The 14,688-nt window shown below is 40.0% G+C and overlaps 1 long non-coding RNA gene across 1 annotated transcript; it reads left to right on the top strand.

Annotated features, from left to right (window-relative positions):
• The first annotated feature begins 427 nt into the window (after positions 1-427).
• On the top strand, positions 428-9,727 carry LOC115619886. Its single transcript, XR_003995150.1, has 3 exons — positions 428-492; positions 1,113-1,286; positions 9,556-9,727. It is a non-coding gene; the product is annotated as an uncharacterized LOC115619886 (long non-coding RNA).
• Positions 9,728-14,688: the final 4,961 nt, after the last annotated feature.

The following is a 14,688-nucleotide window of genomic DNA, read 5'->3' as shown; positions in this document are numbered from 1 at the left end:
CCCCAGTCTCTTGCTGGCACTCTCACAGTTTCTGTAGGAGTAAAGGTGAAAGCAGTGTGGGTGGTCACAAAACTGCTTCACAACCACTCCACAGCAACATGACAACTCAAGTACCACCTCGCAAGCATCAGTGAGCTATACACAACCAAAGCATTTCTTAGCTCTGTAATGCAAAGAAACTTCGGGCAACCAAGACTACAAAACAATCTACACTGTCTCTTTGAATTGTGTGATCATGACTTATTTTTATTTTATACTTATTCACAGTTTACCATTGGAACTTGGACTATTAAGCAGTCTTTACCACGCTAGTGAAGTAAAGATTTCTAATAGTCCCCAGATTGCACTTGTGTTTAAAGTTATATACTCTACACTTTGATTTATCGACTTTTCCCACCCTCACCAGGATTTTGCTTCATGCTAATTACATCCAGGTTCTACTACTGTCCTCAGCAACAATGAGCATCAACAGAAGAGGGAAAGCACTACATGGTGAGTTATGGTTGCAGGTTCTGTCAATAACTATGTAATTACCTATAGAACTATATTTTGGCAAGCACATTGCAGAATGACCAGCTGTTTTGAAACAATGGAAAGCAGACCTCTGTACCTTTAGTGACATCTATTTTCTGTCATTCCCTGCTTGAGAAGCACTAGTTTGTTGCAAAATCTTCCAGGAAAAACCTGGTTTCTAGTCTTACAAGTGTTTCTTTACAACTCATGAAATAAATAAAACCAACATAACCAGACTTCCAGAGTCTATACACAGCCTGAAGTTTTGAGAAACTCACCTATTTTATCCATTCAAATGATTTTCTAACTCTGAAACCTAATAATAGTGATTTATAAAATTTATGCTGATTTTCTTTTTTATCCCCCCTAACATACATAAAGAGAAACATAACAGGTTTCTCCTTAAAATGGCAGCCAACTCCATTAGTCACCAGGAAATCAAATCTCACCCTTGCGTATGGATTTCCCATTCTGCTGGCTTTGGGAAACCATGTTATATTTTCAAAATCAAAATCTAGAGTAATTCCAAAACATAAAAACTTGAAGGTAATTTTATACTACATATTTTTTTAATTTCATGTATTTTTCCATTATTTCAGGTGACAGATGAGTCATGTGCTACAAGAATCACACACTTGGCTGCAGAACTAAAGTCCAAACCATGACAGACTATGCAGAAGGTTTCACTTGCTTGATTTTCAGTGGCAAATGTCTAACCCTTTTCTTGGAGAACCCATATGCAAGAGATTTTTCATATATTTCATGTACTTCAGGTGAGAGGCTCCAATAGTAAAGATGAGTGATTTCCTTTCTTTCACATTTATAACTCACCTTTTGTAATTTGACATTTGGGGGCCTGAAAACGTGGTGTGCTGCTATTGACTTGACTAGATTTAATCCTGATGAATAAGGATGTAAAAATAGAATTAGGCTACATGCTAATGGCCATATCAAATCCAAATCAATTAATAGTATTTATCTAATGGAAAGTGCTGAATGACAATGCAACAGTACTTATCAACCTTTCACTTTGTGTTATGAATTGTTGTCATATCATACATTACACTGTATTTAATCTTCTGCCCCAAGCAGTTTACCTTGTGAGACTGTTAATAGCTAATTCATCTCCTTGTAGCTTAGTTGCTCCTCCAACAGACCCAGTTTAGCCTCAATTTATCACTGAAACTGTGTCTAAAGCAGTTATTTCTGGTACTGTCCTCAAATTTCAAGGCTCATTATATTTATTCTGTGCAATGCTAAGCCACATGATTCTGCACTCAAGTGGGCAGGCAATCAACTCTGATGAAACTTTTTTGATACTAGGCTTCAAAGAAGCTATTAAATGAGCATTTGCGTGATATGGCTTTCCCAGGTGAGATCCTCAGTATTTGAGGGTAACTGGAGGTAGAGGAGACAAGCTTCAGTCATTTGGGGGTCTGATCCTCTTTGAACATAAAAAGATGATATTTCTTAGAATGTTTTTGTTAGGGTGACTTCTAAGTTGCTGACAGCCAAACTATAAATTCCTTAATTTCTGAAGAACAAGATTTTCATTAATGGATGGTCTAAGTTATAGTTTATTGTTCAGCCTACCTCAGTAATGAGCACACAGCAATACGATCAGAGATACAGCTTGATTCTATTAATTCTGACATTTTTTAAAAATTAGAATACTTTTTGCTTTGTTTTTATTAATTTTAAGATTTTCCACATCTTAATTTAAGATTTCTTCTCAGAGAGGGGATTCCTGATCCTGACCGAAACACAAAACAATAAGTATAATTTGCTAGTGTCAGTTCAACTGAAATTTTCACATAGCAAAGAAAAAAATAATCTGCAAATACTTTGCAAAATGAGAAAAATTTACAACATTGCTTTAGAATATATATTTACCATCTTTAACAGAAAAAAACCCCCAAGCCTTACTAAAAGAAATATTAGTTGCAATACTATCAGTAACACAGATGCCCCAGTTTCAAGGGACTCAAGTTCTTTGCAGTCACCTTTTGGATACGTGATTTTTAAACATGATGCAGACTTCAGTCAGCAAGATAGTCAATAAAACATTCAATAGTTCTGAAAAGTAAATATTTTTAGGATTAAAGGAAGCGTTAAAATTTTAATAATATAGACTTTACAATTCTGGCCATACAATGCAAGGTGTTGAGTTACAACAAATTTCCTATTTGTTGAGTAATTTGGATGAAAAATAAGCCTACACATGCATTTGAATTAGACCACATTCATCTTTCCCTCTTAGCCACAACAATTTGAATTTTCATATATTTTTAGTGTGCAATTCAGCAATTGGAAAAGAGAAGGCAGCTTGGAGACCTCATAGCAGCTTTCTAGTATCTGAAGGGCACCTACAAGGATGCCAGAGAGGGACTATTCATCAGGGATTGTAGTGACAGGACAAGAGGTAATGGGTTCAAACTTAAATAGGGGAGGTTTAAGTTAGATATAAGGAAGAAGTTCTTTGCTGTGAATGTGGTGAAGCACTGGAATGGGTTGCCCAGAGAAGCTGTGAATGCTCCATCCCTGGCAGTGTTCACAACCAGGTTGTACAGGGCCTTGAAAAACCTGATCTAGTGGGAGGTGCCTATGGCAGGGGAGTTGTAACTAGATGATCTTAAGGTCCTTTCCAACCCAAATAATACTATGATTCTATTATTCTATAATTCCTGTTACTTTTTCCTATTAACTGTTCAGGAAAACATTACTGCCAGAGAAAGGCATTGTCAGAGATTAGGCAGAGCCTGCTTTGTGACAAAATAAATATTACTAAAACTCATTAGTTCAGAAGCTACAATTGGCAGGACAAAGAGCATCATAGAGGTGCTAAGAAGAATGCTAGCTGATACTCTCTCCCCTCAACAATGTACATATCAGTTGGTGGTGCTGCTGGTGCCTTATACTCTTATCCGAGCCTTACTTCAGGAAGAGGTGGAGGCAGACATTGAGCTATCGCCCTGGCTGGCGTCATCCATGTCTACATGAGCTATAAGGCCCTGGGAATTGCTCTCAGGAGGCATCTGGAAGATGGGATTTGGTGCAGAAATCCCCTAGCTAACTCTAGGCAAGTCAGATGGCACACAGGGCTGGTAGGTGCCATGAGGAAAGCGCACTCCGGGCCTGTGGAGGCAGAGAAGCCCTGCTCGTGTGACACCTGGTTAACAGGAGAACAATCCTTCATGGTGCTAGCCTCTTGCTCCTGCTGCCAGCTTGGTCCCAGCTGGGCAGAGGATCCCTCCATGGAGCAGTGCTGGGCACCACAACAGTGCCTTTAGCTGACCGTGCTCATGTTAAATATGATCAACTGATAGTGCAAATTTGTTTCTACCAAAATGAGCTGCAGGCTTCTTGTAACATCTCTAGGGAGACACACAGTGCATGGTGAGTGATTTCATAACTGGAGCAGCTCGTTCTGATCCTGGCATGTTGCAGTTTAAACACACAGGTGTGTGAAACTGGTGAACTGACATCTGTCACAGACCACCAGGTCCTGTGGTCTGCCAATGGCTGATTATTTCCCCTGGCTTTCTGAACTGGCTAGGATAGCAAAGAACGCAAATCATTGTAGATCCCTGCTTGAACACATAGAGTTAGTCATTCCCGATGTGGCATTCTAAAGGACTTCTGACAAATAAGCTATATTTTTTCTGGAGTGCTCACAAATTCCACATCTTGAGCTCCAGCTGCTCTGAATGGTGTTAGCAAGCCCAGTAAGTTTGCAACTTTACAAGACAGTTCAGCTCCATCTCTAATACACATAAATTGAGAAAACACATTTATCTTTTGTGTTTAGGAGGTGATCTGCCCAAAACATATCTCCAGTTTATCTAAGTGAAGTTGAAGCACTGTACTGCTCAGAAGACTCAACAGTGTTAGCAACTGCAATAGACCAAACAGTTGTTAAAATGATTCTTCCCGGCGCTTGATCACTTCTTGGAACATTGTGCTGCTAGCCTTTCATAGCTCAATCAGTTCTAAAGTATACAAAACCTACTGCCAATGTTTTTACAATGGATGCAAAAATCATCTTTACAAAAAAGCCAAAGGACTGCACATTGGCAATGGTTCTGAGTAGACATTATACTGTATCTTGTCAGAAAATGTACTTATTTTTTGTTTACTCTGGTATGTAGCTAACTAACTTCATACTTCTTAACTTTTTCTATAAAAAGTGTCTTTGTAATGTGCAGATTTGAAATGAATTGGAAGCTGTCTCAACCTGACACAAAATTCAGTAGCTTCAAACTTCAGTCAGCAAGCAATACTGTCTAGTTGTGCTACTTGCTTTGCTTCTAGTTTATGTTTTAAATAGTGATGGCAAACACTTACAATATTACACTTATTCCCTACAGCTTTTACAAGTTACAGAGTTTGCACTTTTTTTGTCCCTCTCCCTATAGTTCTGTGATTTTTATTTTATTCCTCTTTATGTGTTCAAGAGAGTAGGCCTCCGCCATCACTCATAGCCTCATTCCATATGAATACACAAAAAGTGCCAAAACCATTTTCAAAATGTCTGGTTTCAATCTACTTTAACTTAATAATTTCAAGCAATGCAAAGCCCTCTTTTCTGAGTTTTATTTTCTATAGAAACTTCAAATTTAGAAAAATTAGAAATGGAGGGATGGGATTCATTGTCAGTTTGCTGACTGACAGGGTCTGACCACATTTGTGTCAGCAGTCATTTAAAGCCTAATTCTGCTGCCATGTTTGGTTTTGTCTACAATTATAATAGGGTTTTTCTACATGGAGATCCTTCAGAAAAAAGTGAAGTTAGTGCTTTATTTCACCAAAGGTTAATCCCACTGTAAGACATTTATTGAATCCCCGTGTAGATACTTTAATTTGGCAGTCACATGGCTTCAGTTCAGTAGAGCTCAAATCTTTTAGGGATTAGGCTAGTGATGGTTGCTTTCCTTCTGAATGAGAGAATCCACATGAAACCTTAATAGGCTGGATATTGACTTCACTCGTTTAGCTAATATGTCCTACCTCCTCAGACAAAGTAGTCATCAATGTATTACAAATTATACTTCAGTACCAACATTATTAGTCTGGTAACTGACTGTTTCTCATTTGGAGTAAGCATGCTAATAGCAAGTATCGGGGGAAAAGTACACAAGCCTGCTAAAGAAGTAATTGCATATGTGTCATGGAGGTGGGATATTTGTCTCCTCATAAGTACTATGGAGTTTGTATTATCTGGTGGCTTGTGATAGTCTATGAAAATTATAGATAAGCAGCATTGGAAATAATCACCACCTGTTTCTTCTAATAGTTTTAAACAATAGTTTCTATCCATATGTGGCAACCAGGTAAAATTGCATACAGAGATCATTCTGAACCATTGAAAAGTAATACTTTATGAAATGGGAAGGAAAAAAGGTAACATTACATAATTTCTCCTGGAAGAGGCAGACATGGATCGTGTTTTAATGGTAAGAAAACTAACAGAAATATTCAGGTGAAATATTGCATCATATACTAAAACCAAATGCTTTCTCTTTTTTGTGCGTGCTTTAGCATTTGCAACCTGTGTACTGTCTAGCCTTATTCACTTCATAGGAGTTCAAACACTTCTACAACCTATAATATAGCAAGGAAATCAAACATGATGGAAAGTGATCCACACCATCACTGCCAACCTCTGTTTTCACAAGAGAAATTCTGGGAACTGTTGACTTCATCATAATACCACTCCTTTAGCAAAATAATGAGAACATTTCTGCATTTGCTCAAGGAAGGTAACCTTGCAGGATGTGTCTTGCTTATGAACTTTAAAAGCTAGTTTTGGCAGCTAAGGAAAAGTTTGAAACAGTGACCCTGACCCCGTGTTCTCACCTGAACATCTGTCTGGAACCACTAAGTAGCCCTGCCTCACCAGGGCAAGATGACCACATAACATAACATGTCCTCTGCATGGATCAGGCTGTGTTGTGTCATGCACTTGGTTAAAAACAGACCAACTGGAAATGCAAGCACCATCCCTAAGGCCTAGTTTATACCATTTGTGTTTGTTCATCTAAAAATACAACATCTGTTTGTAGGAGACAGAAATACTCCTAACACCTCAGAAAGTGATTTCAGCTAAGAAACAGTTCTGGTTTTAAAGTATTACTCTCTTTTAGTTTTCTGCTAGTCTGCACTGAAGTCTACACTCTCACTTTCTGAGCAGTGCTGAGAATTTATTATTTGGGGCAATGCAAGAAAAATCTGTGAGCCTTAAAAACAAACCAAACCATGTATGGATGAATTACCTTTTACAACCTGTTGCAAGGTGCTAATCTTAGCGAATGACTGTCCCCTTCCTCCAGGTTTGTGTTAACCCAGGAGGAGAAAGCGCCCTGCCAGAAACCATTAACTAATACTGAGTTCAGCCCCTTCTGGTACTCCAGAGGCAAAGCAGGTTTGCTGTTGCTTAAAGGTCTCCCTACAAACCGTATATCGTTCCATTAAGAATGCGTCCTTCTTATGGGGAATACTTCTTTCTGTATTTGGAGGAAAAGGTTTATGCTATGCAGAACCACATGTTCCGTATGAACCATATGTTTTAAGGCTTATTGGCCAAATAAGTATTTCCTGTTTAGTAACTGCATCCAGCTGTAGGCAGTGAACAACTGAACACCCTGTATCATGACACTACACTGTGTAAATCTATTTTCTTGGACACTCCAAGCTTTTCTGTGCTACAAGCATAAAAGTAACTAAGCAACACTTAGCACAGATATATTGTTTTCATCCATTGCAGAGAAGGATAGGTAGGTATCTCCTGCTAACAGCCACTGACTTCTAGCTATTAGTTTACTTTTGACATGACCACACAGCCTTAAAAAAATAAAATTAATGAGCAAACATGAGAACAACGGGCAAAAGAGGACATTATTGTTAAGAATAATTATTTGTGGCTTTGAATGCACTGCTGATGGGTGTGAAACTCAAGTGGATTAAGAATGAGCCACAATAGGAAGGAGAAATACAAGAATAGTATAAATTCCTTTAAGGGAACATATCACATTAAAATAATAATAAAAAACCCCATCAATATTTGAATTGTTCAAATGATGAGAATGTCTACAGGGCAAATACAGACGAGGATACAGTTGTTCTAGGCAGCGCACAGATATATGGGAAACACAAGCCTTTGTCCCAAAGAATATTAAGTTACGTGGGAGAGAACAATACAAGTGGAAAGATATGGAACCTTTTTTCCCCAGGTTGGGCCTAGGGGAATCCATGGCATGTGCAGATTGCTATGGGTTGTCCGTCAGAGGTAGGGGCTAAAATCCATTAGCAGTCCTCCACTGCCTGGACTGTAAGAGATTTCATACCTGTTGTGCTTCTAGCACTTTTCATGCCAATTCTTGAATTCCTGAATTACTGCTTTTCAGGACTGTTCTTTACTCAGATATATATTTTATTGGTTCACTAACAAAAGGATACAGCAGGTGTCTGCGCAGTGGGGTACCAATAGTCACACAAAAAAGACCTCTAATTAATGGCCATCTGAACACCCTCAGGCCAGCAACATATTTCTGCAATGCGCACGCACTTGTATATACTTACGTGAAACTAGATGTGCTTGCTAAAGATTGTAAAATAAAGTTGCGAGGAGTTATTGAGAGATTTCGACATGAATGCCTTTCAGTGTGCTCACTGGATCCCATCTCCTCTCAGCATAAGTGGCCTATATCTCCACATCAAATCTAGCCTTGCAGCAGCAAACACCAGCTGACTTTTTGTCACAGAAAAGCTGGTGTGGGGTGACAGCATTTTCCAAACTTAAACCTCCTCAGAAGAGACTTAATTGTCAAGATAATCAACTTAGAATAAAAGTACCAGAGAGAGAGGGCAGCTCAGGAACCGCACTCAGCTCTTGCCAAAAGTGATGAAGGAACCAGAATAAGAAGGTTGTTCCTCATTTCAGGTCATTGCAAGGCAGGATGATGGTCCTATCTGCTTTCCCTGATCATTGGCTGGGGGATAGTCTGCACTCTGGAAAACATGTCGCTCTCTACCAGGAAAGGGTAGGCCGCAAAGGGTTTTCACTTGCAGTCTAAGAGGGTCTGAAGACCCTCACTCTTTAACCAAGAACCTGTCTGGGGTAAGACATATTAGTGAGTCTGGCCAGAGCACCAGAAGGGGCTGTGGTGGGTAGTACTGGGATTGCTCCCGCAAAACAGAATTGATATTGATAGCTAGGGGCAGCAGCAAAAAGGTGGTAGTAAAAAAAGTACATGAAACTTTCCAAGGTGGAGTGAGTGATTTTTAAGGGAATTTGGTCATCCTTAGACCAAGAGTCACTAGACAGGTGTGGTGATCTCGTTCCCTAAGTCAATCTTTCAAGATCACAGCAGAAAGACAAAAGAGAACCTGGAAATCTAGCATTTAAAGACAATGATACAAAATGGTGAGGGATTCATAGGATTTCCCTTTATAGTTTCCTCTCCACAAGGAATCTAGTGATGCTGAAAACAAAAAATGGATTTGGGGAAAGTGTCTATTTTGTATCCTCAAACCATCGTTGGGTACTCATGCTGAGTGAGGGAGAAGCAACATTTGGGTTGATATAACCTTTAATTATACATGATAAGATCCTGAAAGCTCAGCCTCTGTATTGAGTATTGTAGTGGATAAATTCGACGTAGCTACAATCTCCTATGTTAACAACTATTATAGTAAGACTAGGGATGGTGCTCTAATCCAGACATTTTCAGAGTATTTCAATAGCAAACAGAACTGAATAGATGAAAAACAAAATCAGAGAAAGTAGAACAATTTACTGGGGGGGAGGTAGAGGGGGAAGTCCCATGCAAGTTTTTCTGAGGTTTTTAGCTTTTTTCTTCTTGTTTTGCTGTTCTCCTTCCATTTTATTATTCGTTCAGCTCAGTTTGCCTCTGGTTCACTTATTTTTGACATATGACTAAACAAAATTGCCAAGGGCACATAAATGATGGATGATAAAATGATGGCAGGCTTGTTTTCATTCCAGTTCTGAATTCTTCTAAATAGGACATTTTTTTTTTTAAGTTCAGCCTACTGCATGCAGGAAAGTAGAGAAGTTCACCTGATGTGACTGTGGAGGAAGAAAAAGGAAGAGAAAGCTGGACTGCAGTTTTGCAGGCTTAATAACTTTAGTTGTATTCATCGTGTCTAGGAGCCACCATCTCTCACCATCTCTCAATATTGCACAGAGTCACTGGTAAGTGTTTTTACCTTCTGATGTGTTGCATGGCAGTCTAAATGAGCTTCTTTCTCTGTCCTGGTCAGGAAGCAAAGAAAACCACAGCAGAAACATCACAGGCTTGAACTTGCAGTTGCATTTGAATGCACAAAAAAAGGGGCCAGAGAACTTAAAAAGGGATAATTTGCTGCAATTCTCTTGCAAATGAAACTGCGCAGGGCAGGTGTAATAACATTCAGGAGCATGATGTTAGAACTCTGCATAAACTTTTTTCGTTTTGAATTTATGCAAGGCCTGACTGTAACAAAAACCTGAAAATATTCAGTGTAATGCCTTGTTTCACATCAGTGTTTAAGATATGTGCTTGAAATCCCATTAAATCCTCTGAAAGATGAAACCGATGCAAGACATGACTCTTGTCATCCCCGAAAAAAGAGCAAAATCACGAGATATCTGTAGATCTTGAAGTTTTACTGATTGTTGCATCACTGATAGCAGAGATTTTAAATCCCAGTAATCTACTGCCTGAGCTACAGTTTTCTTAGCCATAACTAAGAAAAGCACATAAACCCTTGCAAGTCATGAAGCCACAACAAATGGTAAAACCCCTTCAAGTTCTCTCAAATCAGCGGATACCAAGCTGTCCCACAGGTTTGACAGCTTTTCCTGCAACTGCTGCTGTACTGTGCTCCTCTTTGCTCTTTTTTTTCTATAACTTTCTTCCCAGTTCCTGAAGGCTCACTAACCCTCTACTGATATTTCTTCTTCTATTTTTACCTTTATTGTGGCCTTTTTGTCCTCTACTAACCCTCTACTGATATTTCTTCTTCTATTTTTACCTTTGTTGTGGCCTTTTTGTCCTCCTCATCCCTCATGTTGATGGCACCAGTGTGAACCAGGCTGGTAAATGTTATTGGTTTAGGCCCTTCATCATACCTCATCCCTAAATTTGGCAAAAATCACTGGTAATGTTACTCATTCATTGGAGGCTACTGCAAGACAAATCACTGTTTCCATTAAACTAGGACTTTGACTCACTAGCATGCCAAAGGCAGATCATTATATTGTTGAACTGAGCTTGGAGATATGTTAGGGGAAAGACATGATAATGAATTTGGACTGTAACTCAATCTTTAGGAAAAGCTTTAGGCCGAGATAATTCATATTTTTTTTAATCACTAGTCAAAATTTCTTTTCTTCTGGGAGGGGAGGATAAAAAAAAAAATGTGTTCATTAGGAAATTCTAGACTGAAGAAATCTGACCTATTTTTTCAGCACATACATAATTATCAATCTTTGACACAGATACTAAATGACCACTTAGAAGTTGATACTGCTATAGGGAAAAATCTACTTGGTATGGATCCAAGGTCTGCAATGTTCAGGCAAGATAAGACCGCAAATTGAAGTGAGCATGAAGTTAAAGAAATACATTGCAGCAGTGCTTGATTTTTGGATGTCAGTCCAAGCAGTGCTTGACTAGTGGATGGCATAGAGGACTTAGGACTTGAACTGTTCAGGGTAACTTATCAAAAGAGCCGTTTTGTTTTGTTTTTCCCAAACTACCTATAAAGCAATAGTAACATAATAACAGAAGTAGATTTAAATACTATTTAGTGATATTCAGACTTCCAACTTGAAAAAAAAAAAAAACCCAAAAATTTTTATAGTGGTCCTAATTCCTCTGTTCCCAAGTAGATGGTAAACAGAACAATAATTCTGCAATTTCCAAACATATGCGGGCTGAAAAATGTGTTTGGTTAGCAGGTATATAAGAAGCTGTTTCAAGAAGGACTGGCATTTCTAGAGTGTCTTTTCACACAATCCTTATTGCTTCACAGCAGCAGCTCCGTACTTCCAGGCTTCAAACAGAAAACCACAGCCTTTGGGGAAATCTTTCATATATTGTTTCTAAAGCAGCCAAGCAATCAGTTCCTCTAGTGCTACACAGTGATGTCTCAATTAACCCCTTACAGATATTTCAGGATAACTGTGTAAACTAAAGAGCAGAGAAGGAAGGTACCCAGACAGTCTAGTCTGATCTTAGTAGATCAGTTCTCAATAACAGAGGATAAAGTTGAAACATGCAATGTATTACAGCATTAAAGATATTCAAACTACCTCAGAATGCCTGCTAAGCACCATAAAGATACTAGTTTGTATCCAGAAAAAAGTGCAACTCTCTTACTGTATAAATGTGCCTTGAATTCCACAGATTCAATACTGCTCTTTATAGATATTTTCTTGCATAATCTTGACAACATGACTTCTTTCTCACTACTCTTGGACCTCATTGTTTGCCAACAACTCCAAGCTGTGTGGTGCAGTCGACACACTGGAAGGAAGGGATGTCATCCAGAAGGACCTTGACAGGCTTGAGAGGTGGGCCCATGCAAACCTCATGAAATTCAGCAAGGCCAAGTGCAAGGTTCTGCACCGGGGTTGGGGCAATGCCAAGCACAAATACAGGGTGGGCAGAGGCTGCTTTGAAAGCAGCCTTAAGGAAAAGGAGTTGGGGTTTTCGGTGGATGAGAAGCTCAACATGAGCCAGCAATGTGTGCTTGCAAAGCCAGCTGTATGCTGGGCTGCATCAAAACAAGCATGGCCAGCAGGTCAAGGGAGGTGATTCTGTCCCTCTACTCCACTCTTGTGTGACCCTGCACTGAGTACTGTGCCCAGCTCTGGGGCCTCCAACACAAGAGGGGTGTGGACCTATTGGAGCGAGGTCCTCTTGTGTCCAGAGGATGGCCACAAAGATGATCAGGGGGCTGGAGTGCTTCTGCCATGAAGGTAGTCTGAGTTGAGCTTGTTCAGCCTGGAGAAGAGAAGGTACAGGAAGACCTTAGAGCAGCTTCCAGTACCTAAAGGAGGCCTACAAGAAATCTGGAGAGGGCATTTTTACAAGGGCAGGTAGTGACAGGACAAGGGGGAATGGCTTTAAACTGACAGAGAGGAGATTTAGATTGGATATTAGGAAGAAATTCTTCACTGTAAAGATGGTGAGACATTGGAACAGGCTGCCAAGATCAGTTGTGGATGTCCCCTCCCTGGAAGTGTTCAAGGACAGATTGGACGGGGCTTTGAGCAACCTTGTCTGGTGGAAGGTGTCCCTGCCCATGACAGGGGAGCTGGAACTAGATGATCTTTAAGGCCCCTTCCAACCAAAACCATTCTGTGATTCTATGATTCTATGATTAATTGCCTTCATGCTGTAGCTGTGCAAGGTAAATACTTTGTCCGGCTCTTCCAGGATGTCTGGACTGGATTTTTCCTTGCAGTCTCCTAATGCCCATTTCTTTCTTGAACAGATAGAAAAAGTATCCTTCAAAGTTGATTTTAACTCCAGCCCTGCATCACTTTGACTGTTTTAATGGGTGTACCTGGTATACTGAAAAGGCCAATTTATACCTTTTCTGTAATTTCCTGGCTATAAAAACTCCCAGAGAAATATAGACTATATTTACTGCTACTGGTAGAACAAATTGTGTCCACCACCTTTTCATTTAATAAAAATTTAGTCCAGAGCCTTCTTAGAAAGCAAAACATACAAAAAGTATAACCAAAATTTGAAGAGGATATATTTTGATAGCCATGCTTGACAAGAAGCTATAAAGCATTAGGATTGCTGCAGCATTTCAGTAATAGAGTACTTGTGTTTCAGACAGGTATTGCTTATTTGGCTTCTTTATCTGTGACTAAAGGTCCTTTTCTGATATTGTATTTCCAACCTGCCAAGAAGTTTTGACTGATGAATTTATTTCAGTGGGGTTCCATGCAGACTCATTATGACCACAAATGCTAATTCTCAAAATAGATATCCAAAACTGGGCCAAGATGACTCACTGTCATCATCTGCAGTCAGAACTCTTATATACTGTTTAATATTGGTAGGTACTGTGGAGCACCTCCCAACCCATCCTCTGGTCTGCTCCACAATCTCAGGAATTCCCATCAGGCCTTAGCCTTTGTGGACTGAGTTATGTGGTGAAGCATCACTTGGCTGTACCAGGAACGCCTGCATGGCTAAGGAGGGAGGCAATGATCGTACCAGGAATTGATTGTTCCATGGCTATGGTGGGAAGTGAGAGAAGGGATAATCAGTCATCCCCTGACAGCCTTAGAACACTCCTTCCCTGATTGTAGCCTGAGCGGAACAGTACTATTATCACTGGAGTTTTGAACAATTTCTAGTTGCAGCGAGGATGGAAATTTACTATTGACTAAAACTAGTCATCCTGCAACCCTATAAATAGTGGTTCTAAAAGAAGCCCTTTGAGCTCTACTGGTTTACAGCAGGTGGCAAGAAACTGAACATGAGCCGGCAGTGTGTGCTTGCAGCCCAGAAAGTCAACTGTATCCTGGGCTGCATCAAAAGGAGTGTGACCAACAGGTTGAAGGAGGTGATCCTGCCCCTCTACTCTGCTCTAATGAGACCCCACTTGGAGTATTGTGTGCAATTCTGCTGTCCCCAACATAAAAAGGACATGGAGCTGTTGGAGCAAGTCCAGAGGAGGACCACAAAGATGATCAGGGGTCTGGAGCATCTTCCATTTGTAGACAGGCTGAGAAAGTTGGGACTGTTCAGCCTGGAGAAAAGGAGCTGCATGGAGACCTCATAGAAGCCTTCCAGTATCTGAAGGGGGCCTACAAGGATGCCAGAGAGGGACTGTTCATCAGCGACCGTAGCAACAGGACAAGGGGTAATGGTTTAAACTTCGAGAGAGGAAATTCAGGTTAGATATAAGGAAGAAGTTCTTTACAGTGAGGGTGGTGAGGCACTGGAACAGGCTGTCCAAAGAAGTGGTAAATGCTCCATCACTGGCAGTGCTCAAGGCCAGGTGGGAAGGAGCCTTGGGCGACATGGTTTAGGGTGAGGTGCCCATGGCAGGGGTGTTGGAACTAGATGATCTTAAGGTCCTTTCCAACCCTAATCATTCTATGAGTCTATGAACTCCACAAGTTTATGCCAATTTACACTA

The sequence above is a fragment of the Strigops habroptila genome, chromosome Z (assembly GCF_004027225.2).
Source record: "Strigops habroptila isolate Jane chromosome Z, bStrHab1.2.pri, whole genome shotgun sequence".
NCBI lineage: Eukaryota > Metazoa > Chordata > Aves > Psittaciformes > Psittacidae > Strigops > Strigops habroptila.
The sequence above is the reverse complement of the archived record's forward strand: the minus strand, read 5'-3'. Positions and strand labels throughout refer to the sequence as shown.